Raw genomic sequence first — 14,984 nt, 5'->3', positions numbered from 1 at the left:
CCAAGTCATAGATATAGTATTACAAATCTATTAATTTCAATTCATTTAAAAATGAAGAACTAGCAGGGCGGTGGTGGCGCTCGCCTTTAATCCCAGCATTTGGGAGGCAGAGGCAGGAGGATTTCTGAGTTCCGAGGCCAGCCTGGTCTACAGAGTGAGTTCCAGGACAGCCAAGGCTATACAGAGAAACCCTGTCTCAAACCCACCCCCCACAAAAATAAAAATAAAAATAAAGAAGTAATGGTTTAATTATTTATATATTCAGAAAGAAATTTATTTTTACTTTTAATTTGAGTGAGAAAAGGGTAAAAATAGAAACAGGAGTTATATATTTTGGTTGTCGAAATGATTTATATATGCATATGTATACATATATATTATGTAATATACATACATAAATATATACACATATACATATGTATATATATAAAACTGCCTTTAAAACCATTTTCTTTTAGGAGGTATTAGAATACATGCAATATGATAACAGAATAAGGAAAGGTAATCTGGATAAGGAGAGGGCTAGCTAGAGGGGGAAGAAGGAGTCGTGGAAGGGGCTAGCTAGAGGGGGAAGAAGGAGTTGTGGAGGGGGCTAGCTAGAGTGGGAAGAAGGAGTTGTGGAAGGGGCTAGCTAGAGGGGGAAGAAGGAGTTGTGGAAGGGGCTAGCTAGAGGGGGAAGAAGGAGTTGTGGAAGGGGTATATTAAAAAACTTACACTGGCACATATGTATGAAAATACTATAAGAAATGTATTAATTTATATGCTATTCTAAAAGATTAATGAAAACTTATTTATATACACAGTTAAAAATTTAAAAATTCTATAGGTTAAACAACCCTACTACAGTGTTAAATAACACAGAAAGACAAATGCAATAACTCTATCCAAATAGGGTTATTTTGGGAAACGTTCTAGTGTTTGCCTCCCATGCTTTTAGAGAGCAGATTATCCCATAAGGCTGATGGATATGTACGGGCATGCCTTGGTGCCGCTTGAATGGTATATGCAGTGTCAAATTCTCAAGTCTTGGAAACAACACTATTTTATAAGTCTCATTCTCTGAGCTTCTTATTTTACACAATACTGGAGCACAGAGATAGTTCAAAGAGGAAAGAAAAAAAACCTCCATAATTGGGACGTCAGCCAGTGGTGAATTTCAGAGGCAGAATTACAAAGGCTGGTGAGGCTGTTTATGATTGACTAGGCTCATTGTTTTAAGGCATGTGGAGACTGCTTTCAGTAATACCTTTGGATTCAATGGGGGCACTATTCCACATCTGATTTTACTCACACCATGGGCTTCCAAGCAGCTTGAACATTAGCACCCAATTGAACTGCTGAAAAAAATTACTGAGGTATTTCATACTTCTGTCATTAAGTAGAGCAACCAAAGATGGAAGAAATGTACATTGTAAGCAGCCAGTGCTTAAATGTGAACAAAGGGGGTTGGAAAGAGGAGAACAGTATCGGCTTTCACTCTTTTCAGTGAATGTGTTAAGGACAGGGCTTTGGAAATGTAACCCAAGGCAGGCCTCTCAACGCAGTATGAGGAAATACTAAAGGTAAACAGAAGTACTTATTGTCTTGCTTTCATTCCAGTTAGGAAATAGACCACTGCTCTGACTGTCCATGCCTGAGTGGATCTGGTACTTTCTAAAGCTGGAACGGAGAACACAGAAGGAAATCTCCAAGACGAGATGGATGGAGATAGAGTGCAAAAATTAAGCACACTTCTTTGAAATCTTTCCATCTAGTGGTATAAAATGACAGGATATTCATAACCTCTATCTATTTTCAGATCGATACAAAAGCATATGCTCACACTACCAAGAAACCTACAATTAAAACTCTCTTTGAGAATCAATTACTTTATTGACCTGGGTCTCTGACAGTATAGATATTGGTGCTTGCCAACTGTGGTGATGGCCGGAGGTGCGCACTACCGAGGAAATTGCATTTGTGAAATGACTTCACAGTTTGGCTCCACAGGAGAGGGTGTAACTTCTTAATATATTCCCCACATTGTTCCTTTTGCCCATTGCATACTGGTTTGACGTTTGTCAGAGCAAAGAAACAAATTCAGTTGAATTCTGATGAGCAAGGAAATTGTGATGTAAATCCAAGCAGCTATTTGGACCGATTGCTTCCTGCTTTGCACAAGTGTATCTCAGTGTCTTCTATTTAAGATATGTCTCAAAACATCTCTTCAGTTTCAGCACCACTGTAAAAATAGCCATAGTCAGTATGGCACTATTATAACCATAAGCTATATCCCCAAGCTATCGTAACCCAATAATTGGGACACAGTAACATTGTATCTCTGCAATTCTGAATTCTAGGGATTTGATGTGAGGATAAAATTAGGATGGATTTAACTGTCTTTAATGGAAGCTTCATGTGCTAATAATCCACAAACGATTGCAAGGAGTCACTAGATGTGGAAAAAAAACTCGCTAATATGTTTCATGGGTGCTTTCAAAGCATCCTATTTACTCTCTGACACTGTAGAGGTACCACAAGCCAAGGCCAGAGAAAAGTGATCTCCCTTGGGCTGTCTGCAGTCTGCACTCTGACTTCCTCCTCTTGGCCCAGTTTAGTGCAGACATTTCAACAGCTTGGCTAAGCCTCATCACGGTTTGGCTGCCAAGCTTGGTGGCTGCCAGGCTCGCTAGTAGCTTTTTAAGTACAGCTGTTAGCAGTACTATGTTTGAATCAAGAAGACCAGACCTTTCTGGTCTACCCCACTGGCCAGGTTCTCTCTCAAAGGAGAATTATTTTTAATATTACTTCATCATTCTTCATCAGGGAAACATTTTTTTCCCCTCGTAAGTTTCTTTCTTTATGGAGAAGTTATATTTATGCCAGAACTGGTATGCAACATCTGTTTCAGGTTAGTTTATGGAGAGATGGTTTTGAGAATAAATACTGTTGATAATTTTTTTTTTACGTGGGGCCAGCAGATATATAAGAAGAAGAAACAAAAAACCCTTGAAGATTTGGTTATGAACTGAGAAGTTTTAAGTATGATATCCAGATACCATTTATAACCAAGTTAATCTGATATGTAATATATGTGCCGCATGATAATTATGTATAAATACTGAGTTATTCACACAAAGGGTTATAATTGATCAGAGCATGAAGCTAACACAGCACTTGGGGAGAAAGCTCCGAGGAGAGATGAGTGGGAAGCAGTTTAAGCTACTTCTGCTCTGTGTCCTGAGCCAGAGGAAGGAGCCTTCCTGGGCAGGCTTCTCTGGTTTTCCATTAGCATTTGCTCTAGGCCAGGAGGCTGGCTGCTGGCGCCTGGGAATAACCTTGCCTACCCACAACAAAGGTGATGTAAATTTAGAAAGAAAAAGTCCAGTCTCTACTGTTTTGACCCTCTTCCCAGCCTTTGCAAGACTGTATACTATTGATCTGTAGCTATGAAGCCTTTACAAGTAGGAAAAAAAAATAGGACACATTACATTAGTGTAATACTTTGAACATCGTAGAACACCAAAGGATTCTTCCTAGATAAAGGGTTTGCAGCCACTAAGGATGTGGGAGCTAAATTTTGTCCAATTTGACCCTCACTCAGTGTTCTCTAAGTAGAGTGTTTGCTTATCAGTGGACTATTCTGTATGTAGATAAATTGGTTGTGTTCTTAAATTGGGCCACCTATCAATCTATATTTTCTAAAAAGATAATATCAAAGAGAGTAAGAGCAAGCTCTGACCCGTGCATCTGGTCCCAGGTTAAATTTTACTTCGAAGGTGTCTTTTAATCTTTCTGTAAGCTATGCCTATGCATGACAACTCAAGTAACATTGTTCCTATTGGCTGATTTGGTATGATGTGACCATATGATAGAGTTCAAATGCTGACTTATTGGCTCCTCGCTTCCTCTCATACACCATATTCAATATGACAGAAAACCTTGTTGGTTCTATCATGGAGATATATCTGAAATCTGTCTGGTTTTGCTAGCATTCTGGTCTAAGCCTGATCAGAATGTTTTACACAGACCATTATTGTTTCTTTTTAAACTTCTAGTTGCTTCATGCTCCACTTTATTCTCCACAGTTCCGTTTTCTCTCAACTTACTCCTGGAATGAATTTCCACTTTATTCAGAATAAAATATAAGAGTTCAAAGCTCCACATCTGTCCCTTTTTTGGTAGTTCACCCCTTCTTATTCCGCCAGCCACTCTCCCTTGCTCACTGGGTTGGATTCTCCCTGCATTGGCTTCCTGGCTGTTTCCCCAACATGGCGAACCCATGCCAGATAGGGTGATTTCGCATTTCCTAGGTGAAACATTCTACTTCCTGACAGTCACATGACTCCTTTTTGCACTTCTTCAGCTCTCTGCTCAAATTCCAAGTGACTTTTCCCGTAAATGTATTTAAAGGAGCTTTATTTCTCTATGAAATAGATATAAAAGATATTAGGTAATTTGGACTTCCTCACTGGAGTTCAGTTTTACGAAAGCAGGGCTCTTGTATGGAGCTGATCACTGAACCTCCATCTTAGAACTCCACCTGGCAAATCCGTACCGTTTAAGCACTTGCCCCAACGTCACCTCTTGAAATTTAGTTTTCTTTCTAAAATTAACGTTTGCATTTTTTTCTAATTATATTTCACATACTTGCATTCGTATGTGTGCCACACTGCAGTATGGATGTCAAAAGACAAGTTGTGTGGGTCTTGGGAATCAAACTCCTGAGCCATCTTGCTGGACCAAACTTTCTAAATCCTGCCTCTATTGTTTTAACCCATTTGAGCTATAATACCGTTTTTGTTGTTGTTGTTTGGTTTGTTTTTATTTATTTATTTTTTATGTTTTGGCTCTACTTTCCTTGGCAGGGGAATGAAACCAGAGAAAGACCTACTGATACTAAATGATTACGATCTGTGCCCAAGCATGCTGCTATATCTCATCTACTGTTTCTAAGGAGAGGCGTTAAAGCTGTTCTTCCAAGAAAGACCATGATAAGTTAAGTGACTGACCTCCGAATGATTAGAATCTAGGCATGGCAAACTCTACACTGCCTCCTAGCTGTCCGCCCCAGTAGTTCAAATCTGGTTAGTGGAACAGTAGGAATCAAAAGCTTTTGCTTTTCAACAGCTTCATGTAGTAAGAAGAGAATCATGTTGCAAATATGTGACGTGTAAACTAATTTGTGTAAAGTAATATTTTTGTAACGCCACTTTATAAGTGTGCCTGTATCTCAAAGATTCTGCATACTGCACCACCTAGTTCGACTTTCGGAAGCGCCCTGAAAGGCATTCTCAACGCTGGGACCCTAAAAACTAGATTTGCTTAGCCAGACTCCGGGACAACTCTCGTTTGCCTGCACTGACACGGTGTAGAGGCAGCTTAAACCACTTGGTAAAAGAGAGTGGGATCAAACTACGCCGATCTGGAGGCAGGGGCCGACTGCCGTCAGCGAGGCACACCCCAATTCTCAAGAAAGTGGCAGCGTGGGCTCCAGAGCAGGGTGCGGGCGCGGGGAGGGGCCTGCGGCGGCCCGCCCTCTCCTCGGGGATGCCGGGATGTTTACCCTCCTGACAGCCGCAGCGGCCGGAGGAGGAGCGGAGCCGGGAGGATGGGCCGCTGCTAGGCTCGCAGTGGGAAGCGCCGGCCGAGCAGGGTGGGAGCCCCAGCCTGCAGCGGCGCGGGGAGAGGCGATCGGCCGGGGATCCCGCACCCCGCAGCTCTGCATCCCGCGTGGACCGAGCTGCCCCGGCGCCCCGGTGAGTTTGCACGGCCCGGCCGGGTGGGGTCGGTGCGGGGAGCGGGCGGGCCGCGTGGGGCCTCGGGCTCGCGTGTCCCAGAGGATCGCCCGGGACGCTTGCCACTGGCGGAGCGTGGTGCTGGCCGCTGGCTGCAGGAGCTCAGACCCCGGGCGCTTCGACCCCCGGGAAGCTCCACCGCCGCGGTGGTGGAGGCAACAGGTCTCCCGGCTCCGACAGGAGGAAATCCAGCGAAGACCCGCCTCCGGGCCGAGCTCATTGGTCACCTTGGCTATTTACCGCTCGCGGATTGGCTCAACCGATTCGGCTGTAACCCTGTTTAGAAAAGTGAAGTTCTTGGACAAGGAGTGGAGCGTGAGTGGTGGGGTAGTCGGGTCGAGGACCTACCTATTGAGACCGATCCAGGGCTGGGATGCAGCAGAGTATGTGCTGAGTTACAATGGGGCGAAGGTGAAGTTAGAGAGGCCGTGAGGGATGCTGGTGAGCAATGTCGACTGGTGCTAGAGGCCTTGGAAGACCCTCAAGAGATGCATTTATTGACTCACATACTGTACTAGAATAGCCTGTCTTTGCCCGGGCTAAACACTAAGAATATACTTACTTTAGAGTAAGATACGTTTGTGCCCTTTACAATTCTGGTGATGGAACTGAATATAGCAAAAACAATCTCGAGATGAAATGACTTTTTTTCTTTGAGATCACTAATCTTAAAGGTTGTAATTAAAAACAATTAGATGCTCGCAGTTTGTAGAGCATTATTAGGACCACTCTTCAGTTTCTCCTCCAAGGAATCTGCAGTTCTCAGTAGGCGCGTTGCCTACAGCCATTCACGATGGTGTGCTTTGGTAGGTTGCTTTACAGAATAACATTCCGAATAAGCATATTAAAAATCTGTTCTCTTCTAGACGATGGGATGTTGATGTGATCCAAAAAAGATTTAGTACCCGCACTCAAAAATTTATAGTTTGGGACAACCGGACAAACTCTCAAAATGATGAATACACAATACAGCTTGCGGTACTTTGTAGCATTTCTCACTAGTATTCATGGCTGCAGTAGTTCGTGATGGCCAGTGCACTTGCATGCAACCTAAGCAGTTATTTCATCGTCACAGCCCTTTGCCACCACTCTGAGAGATCCGGTCCATAATTCTACATCCCAAAAAGTTGTATCTTCTGCTTTGGCTGGCGGGGAGAACTTTACTTCTTAGAGGGGCAGAAAAGTGGATGATGGGAGGAAGGCCTGCGGAGAAAGAGGGAAAGGGACTCTGGTACGGAGTGGAGGGCCATCTGGACCCAGTGACCACGCAGTCCTCAGATTCCAACGTTAGGTGGGAGTCCCCGCCCTTCTGGGCACTGACAGCCACTGCAGCCAATGAACGGCGAGGACACCCGGCTCAGGAGGGCGGGTACTTCCTACTGCTGCCCTGGACGAGAGAGGGAGGCCAAGTTTCTCTGAGGATGTGGGCTGGTGGAAAGAAGGGTTGAGAGGTTCAGTCTTGTGAAATCAGTGCATGAAAAGAGAGGAGGGAGCTCTGGTTTTCATTGCGCTCTTTGCTAACTTTAAAGATTCGGGCTCAGCTTGAAGTCACCTCTTCCACCGAAACCATAGAAACCATAGCAGATAAGAAACGAACATGGTCAGCAAATTAAATATAGTCCTTGACTGACTGGGGCTTTTGCCCGAGAGCATGTGAAACTGAAAACCAAGAACTACCTAGAAGAAATCTCACCAGACACTTTTATGGCAGCTTGACAATTTTAATACGGCTAAGACAATCATTAGCTTTAAGAATCAAGACTGCATTTTCAGACGAACAGACCTATTTTGTGATCTGAACTACTAAAGTTTATCTGGATAATACCCGTCTCCCGCCATTCCTTTCCCACAATCGCTGTCTTCACTGGACACTTAGTTTCTCTCCAGCCTAGTAAAACAGAAGAAATCACCTGTTATGATGGCTGAACTCGCGGAGGCGGTGAGCAGATGCTGCTGACGTGTCTTTTCTTACTAAATTAAAACCCAGCACCTCAGTTTCAAATAAACTGAAGTGCAGAGCAATTACACTCTGCCAGTACTCCCCCCCCACCCCCCCCCGCAGTTCCAGGCTTCTGGTGATTTCAGTTGATGCCTCTCAGCCCTGGCTTACTACAAACATTAAGTATTGAGCATTTACTAAAATAAAAAAGTAAAATTCCTGTGATTTTTTTTCTCTTTCTTTCTTTCTTTCTTTCTTTCTTTCTTTCTTTCTTTCTTTCTTTCCTTCTTCTTCTTCTTCTTCTTCTTCTTCTTCTTCTTCTTCTTCTTCTTCTTCTTCTTCTTCTTCTTCTTCTTCTTTTTTTTTTTTTGGTTTTTCGAGACAGGGTTTCTCTGTATAGTTCTGGCTGTCCTGGAACTCACTCTGTAGACCAGGCTAGCCTCGAACTCAGAAATCCGCCTGCCTTTGACTCCCAAGTGCTGGGAGTAAAGGCCTGCGCCACCACTGCCCGGCTTAAGTCGATTTTATTATTAAAAGAATTTTTAGGGCAGCTGTTCTCATTTTCACCTTTTTCTTTTCAAATATTTGACTAGTGTGTGGGCAGACATTTTACTTCACAATCTAAACTACTGTGCAGTTAGTTAACAAGCTTACTTTAGTTCTGAAGGTGTGTGAAATTTATAGTTTAGAACTATATGACATGGGTAGTTGCTATTTACTCCGAATTGCTTTATGTGCAGTTCTACAAATATTGAAATGTTTTTCTAAGAACCATCTCTTTATACTTTTGAAGTTGTTCCATTTTAATTCTTCCTCCTAGAATTTATTTATCCATGGAGATTGTAGCTGATATAATATTGGTGATATATCAGCATATGCATTTGTGGGACATAATTTTACAATTTGCAATTTACAGTTTAACATTTTTTTCTTGACATAGGGTTTTACTTTGCAGCCTATGCTGGCCTGGAACTTACTTTGTATCCATCTCAGGCTAGCTTTGAACTCACGGTATACTCCTGCCTTAGCTTCCCAAGGGCTGAGAATATAGGCATGAGTTACTGTCCTTGGCTTAGAATTTTTAAACTTATGTAACTTATATAGCTGCAAAGTTTCTAAACTACTTCATCAGTAGTTGGAAAATATCAGTTGTCATTTTCCAACTGATAGTTTGATTATCCCTGTGGTGTTTAACATATTTCTCAAAATATTTTTTGCCTTTTAAAGAAAACAGCTTTATCGTTTATGGTTTTATGGTGAGGGGTGGGAATGAGGACAGACGCTAAGGAACATCCTTTACTTTTTTGATCAGGATAAATGATTTTTTAATCTTTCTTTTAAAAAGCCACTCAGTCATACTGTGTATATAATAACCTAATAGGGTGAGCTTTACTGGAGTTAATAGCTAGCCACAGTGTACAAATGAGAAAAATTTACTGGTTTATAAAAATGTAGAGATGTCTGTTTTATATGACTTAGTGAAAGTGGTCCTTTGTGTATGTTGCCACAGCTCTTGTGTGGATGAGCTACTTTAAACTCCAGGCTGCTTATGTACAGATAGGCTCACAGACTCTAAGCAGTCTCATAATAAGTATTTTTGGCTTTGTGGGCTGTATTGTCTCCCAGAGTTCCTGCTTTTATAGCCACAGACAGTACCCATATATGTGCTTGTAGCTGTGCTCTAATAAAACTGTATTTATATAGAAGATAACATCAAAGGCCAGCACATGAATTCTAAGCCACTGAGTTTCCAACAACAGTGCACTGGGAAAGTTTTTATTCTTAGAACTTGTGTATAATATCCACTATGCATTCCCTGATTTTGCTTATTGGTGTTCATAACCATGTGAACCACTTAGGTTGGTATCCTGCTGTGAAGGGCAAGGGCATAAAAATATTTACTAGACTAGAACAGATGTAGAAAAGATTTACTAGAGAAAATAATCTGCAGGGAGATGCATACTCACAAATGCCTGGAAAGGAGATGGGAGTTGTCTAAAGGTTTACACAGCCTTGGCCTCTGGGTACCCCAGACCCCTTCTGTGACATGGAAATAGTGTGTGAGTGGGTGCTGTGTCCTGCTTCCTCCTTAGGAAACTCAGATAGGAGCCAATGACAGCCATTTATCTGCTTCTTAACTAGTGATAGTCCGCCCATGAGTGAATTCTGACATGCTTCATTCATTAGTGTTCTATTCTAGCCTACTGTTGGTTTGACTGTTACCTTTAGAGGGCATTTTGGGCATGTGTGATTTAGTAAGCCTTTTAAAAAAAAAATTTGTAAAGAGAAATGAAAAAGGGAGAATGGAAGTAAAGGGCTGTATTCTAGACAGGGTGAGCCAAGGAGCTGAGGTGTGGGAATGGGAGTGCCAGTGCAGCTTGGGCTAGAAGCTGTCTCAGACAGCAAGCACATCCACTACCGAACACCACCTCCAGCCTCCCCCACCCCCCACCCCCCAAAAAAAGAGGAGGGAAAGAAAAGTGGACTTAGTCTTTCTAATGAAAAAGGAAAATAATAAATTACTGGAAGGGGCCTATTGTCAAGGAGCGTGTGGCCATGGGGAGAAATAAGGCCTCCTAGTTAGTCTAAGAATGAATTTTGGGCTGGCTGGGGTGCGAGTATTGAGAAGCAGTGGAATGCAATGGAAAATGAAACACCTTGCAAATCACACAGTCGAATTTGTTCGTCTTGGCTGGGAGTGGACCTTAGGTGTAAGAATTTTGACTCTGGAAGTCCTCAGGGAGGCCAGGTGGAACCTGGGGCATTTTAGAGCTCGTGGCCAGTGGCCTTCAGCTACAGGGAACATCTTTATCTGACCCTCCTGCATGTGTATTCTCTTTGGCTGTGTTTACCTTGATGTGGAGAAGCCCGATCCCAATCCCAATGCCCTAGATTTGTCTCCTCCTCTTCCTCCTCCTCCTCCTCCTCCTCTATTTTTTTTTTTTTTTTGGTTTTTCGAGACAGAGTTTCTCTGTGTAGCCCTGGCTGTCCTGGAACTCACTCTGTAGACCAGGCTAGCCTCAAACTCACAAATCCACCTGCCTCTGCCTCCCAAGTGCTGGGATTAAAGTCCTGTGCCACCACTGCCAGGCCCTCCTCCGCTTTTAATCACCTGTGTTGAGTAGTCTTAGTTTGTACAGACTATAATTTTTTCAGCTCTCATCAGCTTGCTTTGACTTGTAAATGAGAACATCTTTGTAAGTGCAGAATAGTAGGTTTCATTTCCTCCATTTCTCTATTCATAGAACTATCAGAGGACGGAAATAGCCAGCAGACTTCTGATCTTGCTTGGCCTGGCCTTGTCTGATGAGGGTGCCTCACAGTTTGGCAGCTGCATCTTCCTCTGCTTAAATTCTCCCTTCCCTTTGCCCTGTGATTTCCATATTTATAATTTAATGCTTGCACATTTGAGATAGCATTTTAATGATTTCTTTAAAGCGAAGCTGGCTGCATCAAGGAGGAAGTTGCTACTCTAGGTGCCCCAGACCCGTACCCTAGTCATTCCCACTACAGAACTGGAATCACTGAGCCCTGGGACACTGTAGCTATGTGAGTTTCTTAGAGCTGCTGTAACATACTGCTAGCTGGCATCATAAAGCAAATTGGACTGATTCCATTCCAGTTTTGAAGGATGGACATTAAAGAGCAAATTTCTCTTTGAAGGTTAGGGAAAGTGTATGCTACACGTCTTCGTTGTCGCCTCTTCCTCCTCTTCTTCCTCCTCCTCCTCTTCCTCTTCCTCCTCCTCTTCCTTCTCCTCTTCTTCCTCCTCCTCCTTCTCTACCTCTTCCTCCTCCTCGTCCTTTTTCTCCTCCTCATCTTTCTCCTCATCTTCCTTCTCCTCCTCCTCTTCTTCCTCCTTTTCCCCCTCCTCCTTCTCCTCCTCCTCTTCTTCCTCCTTTCCCCTTCTCCTTCTCCTCCTCTTCTTCCTCTTTTTCCTCCTTTCCCCCTCCTCCTCCTTCTCCTCTTCCTCCTCCTCCTCCTTCTCCTCTTCCTCCTCCTCCTCCTTTTCCTCCTCCTCTCCTCCACCTTCTCCTCCTGTTCCTCCTCTTCTTCCTCCTTTCCCCCTCCTCCTCTACCCCCTTCTGCTCACTCTCCTTCTCCTTCTGCCTTGGTGGCCGACTTTGTCTTTACTTGGTTAATAAATGCATCACTCAAATCTGCTTCTGTCACATGGTAGCATCTCTGTATGCCTGCATCTGTGTTTTCTTATATAAGGTCATACTAATGGTCACATCTTTTTAAGGTTGATGTTGGATCAGTTTGGGAGGCTACAGTGTTTAGTGTCAGAGGAGTCATGGGAGAGACTTGACCATGATTGGCAGGAGTGTGTAATATGGCTTCTTCATAGCTTAGTGATGCTGGAGACAGATGAGGGACCAGAAGCAGGGCCAGGCTTTAACTCTGAAGATACTCTTCCTCCCCAAAGGATATACACCTCTACAAGCTAGACTCAATGTCATGAAGGATCTACCGTCTCCCAAAACAGCACCATAACTGGAGATGAAATGTTCGAACACATGAACCCACAGGGAACTTTTCACATTTAAACTTCAGCATTCTGAAGGGACTCCCATAAGTTCATGGCTATCTCACAGGTCAGTCTAACTTAGTTCCAAGAGTTCCAGCATTATTTAAAAGTCCAAAGTTTTAGCTGTGAACTCCTGTAAAATGGAAAATCTACATCATGTGTATTCAGTATACAGTGGCACAAAGTAAGCGTCATTTAAAATGGGAGGGATGGGGCACAGCAAGGAAAGATTCCAAGAGAAACATGGAGAGCAAAAAACAAAGTCTGGAATTCCCTATCCTGCACCTGGTCCCTTGGTGGCATCCTCTCAACATCTGTGGGCTTAGATAACCCTAGTGGTTTGGCTCTGCCATTTGTCATACTGTGATTTTCTAGAGTTCAGTCTACACAGTACCTGCAGCTTTTCTCTGTAGACATTGTTATGTTCCTGGCATCTCCTATATTCCAGGGTCTCCGTTGGCAGTCTAGGACTTAGACTTCACAGTTATAGAATTGTGCATTGTCCTCTCAGTCCTTCAGAGGGCCTAATTTTGCATCACACTGTACCTCTAATCTTCCTTGCACTTAAAAGTTAGTGATGATATTTTTATTTCTATTCTTTACTTCGATTCCTTGCTATATGAAAGATTTTGAACTTTCTGAGGCTTTTGTCCATAATGGCAGATTTTAAGCTTGTGGAAGGGCTGTATCTTTGGCGATCAAGACGGGCATTGTTTTATAGATTTATAATAGGAATAGTATTCTACTGAAACAGTGAAACCAATGTTCCGGAACCAGGCTTTCCATTTCTCATTATTATTTGGTAGTTTCCCTGAGGGGACTGCAAATGTCTAACTTACTAAATCATGTATTTTTAGAAGTAGAAGGAAGCTGCCAAAGTCTAGATTAGACTTCTCATTGAATGTGGGAATAAGCTAAAACCCAAGGGTGCGGCTTCTCACCTGTATCACATTGGATCCCATTTCTCCTGATGGACAGCTTCCCCTTTTGCTTGGTCTTTGCTTTCTAATAGTGGTGAAGTCTGTGGAAGCTGCACAGGCTCCTGATGATATGCAGTGTGTTTTTTTGCCCCAACTTAGCAAATTCTTAGTGTTTTGTTGGTGGCTCTTGTTTGCTCAGTAAAAATTTGTTGAGAGACAGGGAACATTGTCCCCCTTTCAGCACCCATGTTAAGACCTTAACCACTTTATTCAGTCTCCGATATCTGAATGCTGAAGTGTGCCCTTGTGAAGTATTTCTGTTGCAGGAGAGAGGGGGCGGGGAAACATTAGGACTTGATGCTCTGTCAGTTTAAGGAAGAAGAAGTGGCCAGGATGGAGTCTTGTTCTAGGGAGGAGTCCTTGCTTACTAATAAGGACAGGAAAAGTCAATGTTCCTGGGTAGTCACAGCTTGTCTGCTCAGATGCCTTTATTAGTAAAAGTCAAGCATTGTTACTTAGTATATTGAAAGTTTAAAATAGCCACTCATATTTGCATTGCTAAGTTCTTCTTTTTTTGCTGTGTTTCAGACACCAAACAGTGCTTAAGTTTTCTTTACTTCTTTAGTCAGTGATTTACTCTTAGAAATTGTGTTAGGTGTATTCATTGCATGTGATCCCTGTGTGTTGACAGTTCTTGTCAAGTAGAAATGGATCAGATCCATCCTATGGGATCTCGTGATTCCTTGAAATAGTACATTGTAGATTTACATAATTCATTTGTAAATTGTAAATTGAAAAATTTATACGGCTCTTCAGAATTGTTTTCTGAAGCTGTGGTCCTCGGAGTGCCCGTGTTAGAAGTTCTGATTTGATGATCATGAACTTTGGTATCGGAAGGATTGTTCTGTGTTGGAAATGAGCATTGTCAAGACATCGTGCAGATGACTCTGAAGCTGGGATCCCTCACACCCCAACAGAGAGTGCTCTGTTGTAATATCTTTTTCTTTTCATTATAATGAGAACTCTTTCCTATTGCAGATGTGATTTCTGTCAAGCCTATGCCACATCTTGGCTTAGCGTCCATCTAGCCGTCAGACGCTCCTAGAGTATGTCAACAATGCCTCCTCTCAATATGGATGAATATTTTGAAATCATTCTTAGGCTATAAATTCCTAAATAAAGAAGATAAATGTTGTCTAAATAACAACTGAGCAAAGCAGAGAAACATACCACTTTGGAGAAGGTGAAAGAAAAAAAGGAGCCACGCCAGCTTTAGCTTGTCCTGCCCGTTTCCTAGTGCGCTGCTTTTAGCTCGTCCTTCCTGCTTCCTAGTGCGCTGCTGATGCTGCGTTGTTCCAGAGCTTGCAGTTCAGTGTGAAAGCTTACTACTTCCCTCGCTCCCAAGTCACTTTATTCATATTTTGCATAAGAGCAAACTTCCTTTGCTTTGCCCCGTAGAGCTTTTGCCTCTAGCTCTGGAGGCTAGAGACCTGCCTGTGCTTCCCTGCCGTGTTACGTCGGAGTTTTCTGCCTTGAATGTCTGGCCATGCTGGAAAGCGTTCAAGAACATTAGGACGAGTAGCTTGCTCCTCCCCACCTTTTCCATGACTGCCTACTTTCCACTCTGCTTTGATAACATGTGACTACTACTTGGGTTCCCCAGTCTTCTCTCCCTGCGTCTAGAAACAGGCCTTTGGTTACGCAGTTCGTTGTCTAAGAACGCCCATTTGGTCATTTAAAACCTCCTGCCGGTGATTTCTGTTTTAAACATATACTTTATGAACATTGTCGCTCCTTTTTGTTTATGACTATTTCCC

General features: G+C 42.9%; 1 protein-coding gene across 1 annotated transcript in view; it reads left to right on the top strand.

Annotated features, from left to right (window-relative positions):
• The first annotated feature begins 5,529 nt into the window (after window positions 1-5,529).
• The window catches only part of Nek7 (NIMA related kinase 7), a 135,991-nt gene continuing 126,536 nt past the window's right edge, over window positions 5,530-14,984 (top strand). Inside the window, exon 1 of the mRNA XM_031384090.1 lies at window positions 5,530-5,738. The gene's annotated coding sequence lies outside the window, so the exon portion shown is untranslated. The remainder of the gene's footprint in view (window positions 5,739-14,984) is intronic.

The sequence above is a fragment of the Mastomys coucha genome, unplaced genomic scaffold, assembly GCF_008632895.1.
Source record: "Mastomys coucha isolate ucsf_1 unplaced genomic scaffold, UCSF_Mcou_1 pScaffold1, whole genome shotgun sequence".
NCBI lineage: Eukaryota > Metazoa > Chordata > Mammalia > Rodentia > Muridae > Mastomys > Mastomys coucha.
Note: the sequence above shows the minus strand (reverse complement) of the source record. Positions and strands in the feature narration are given on the sequence as shown.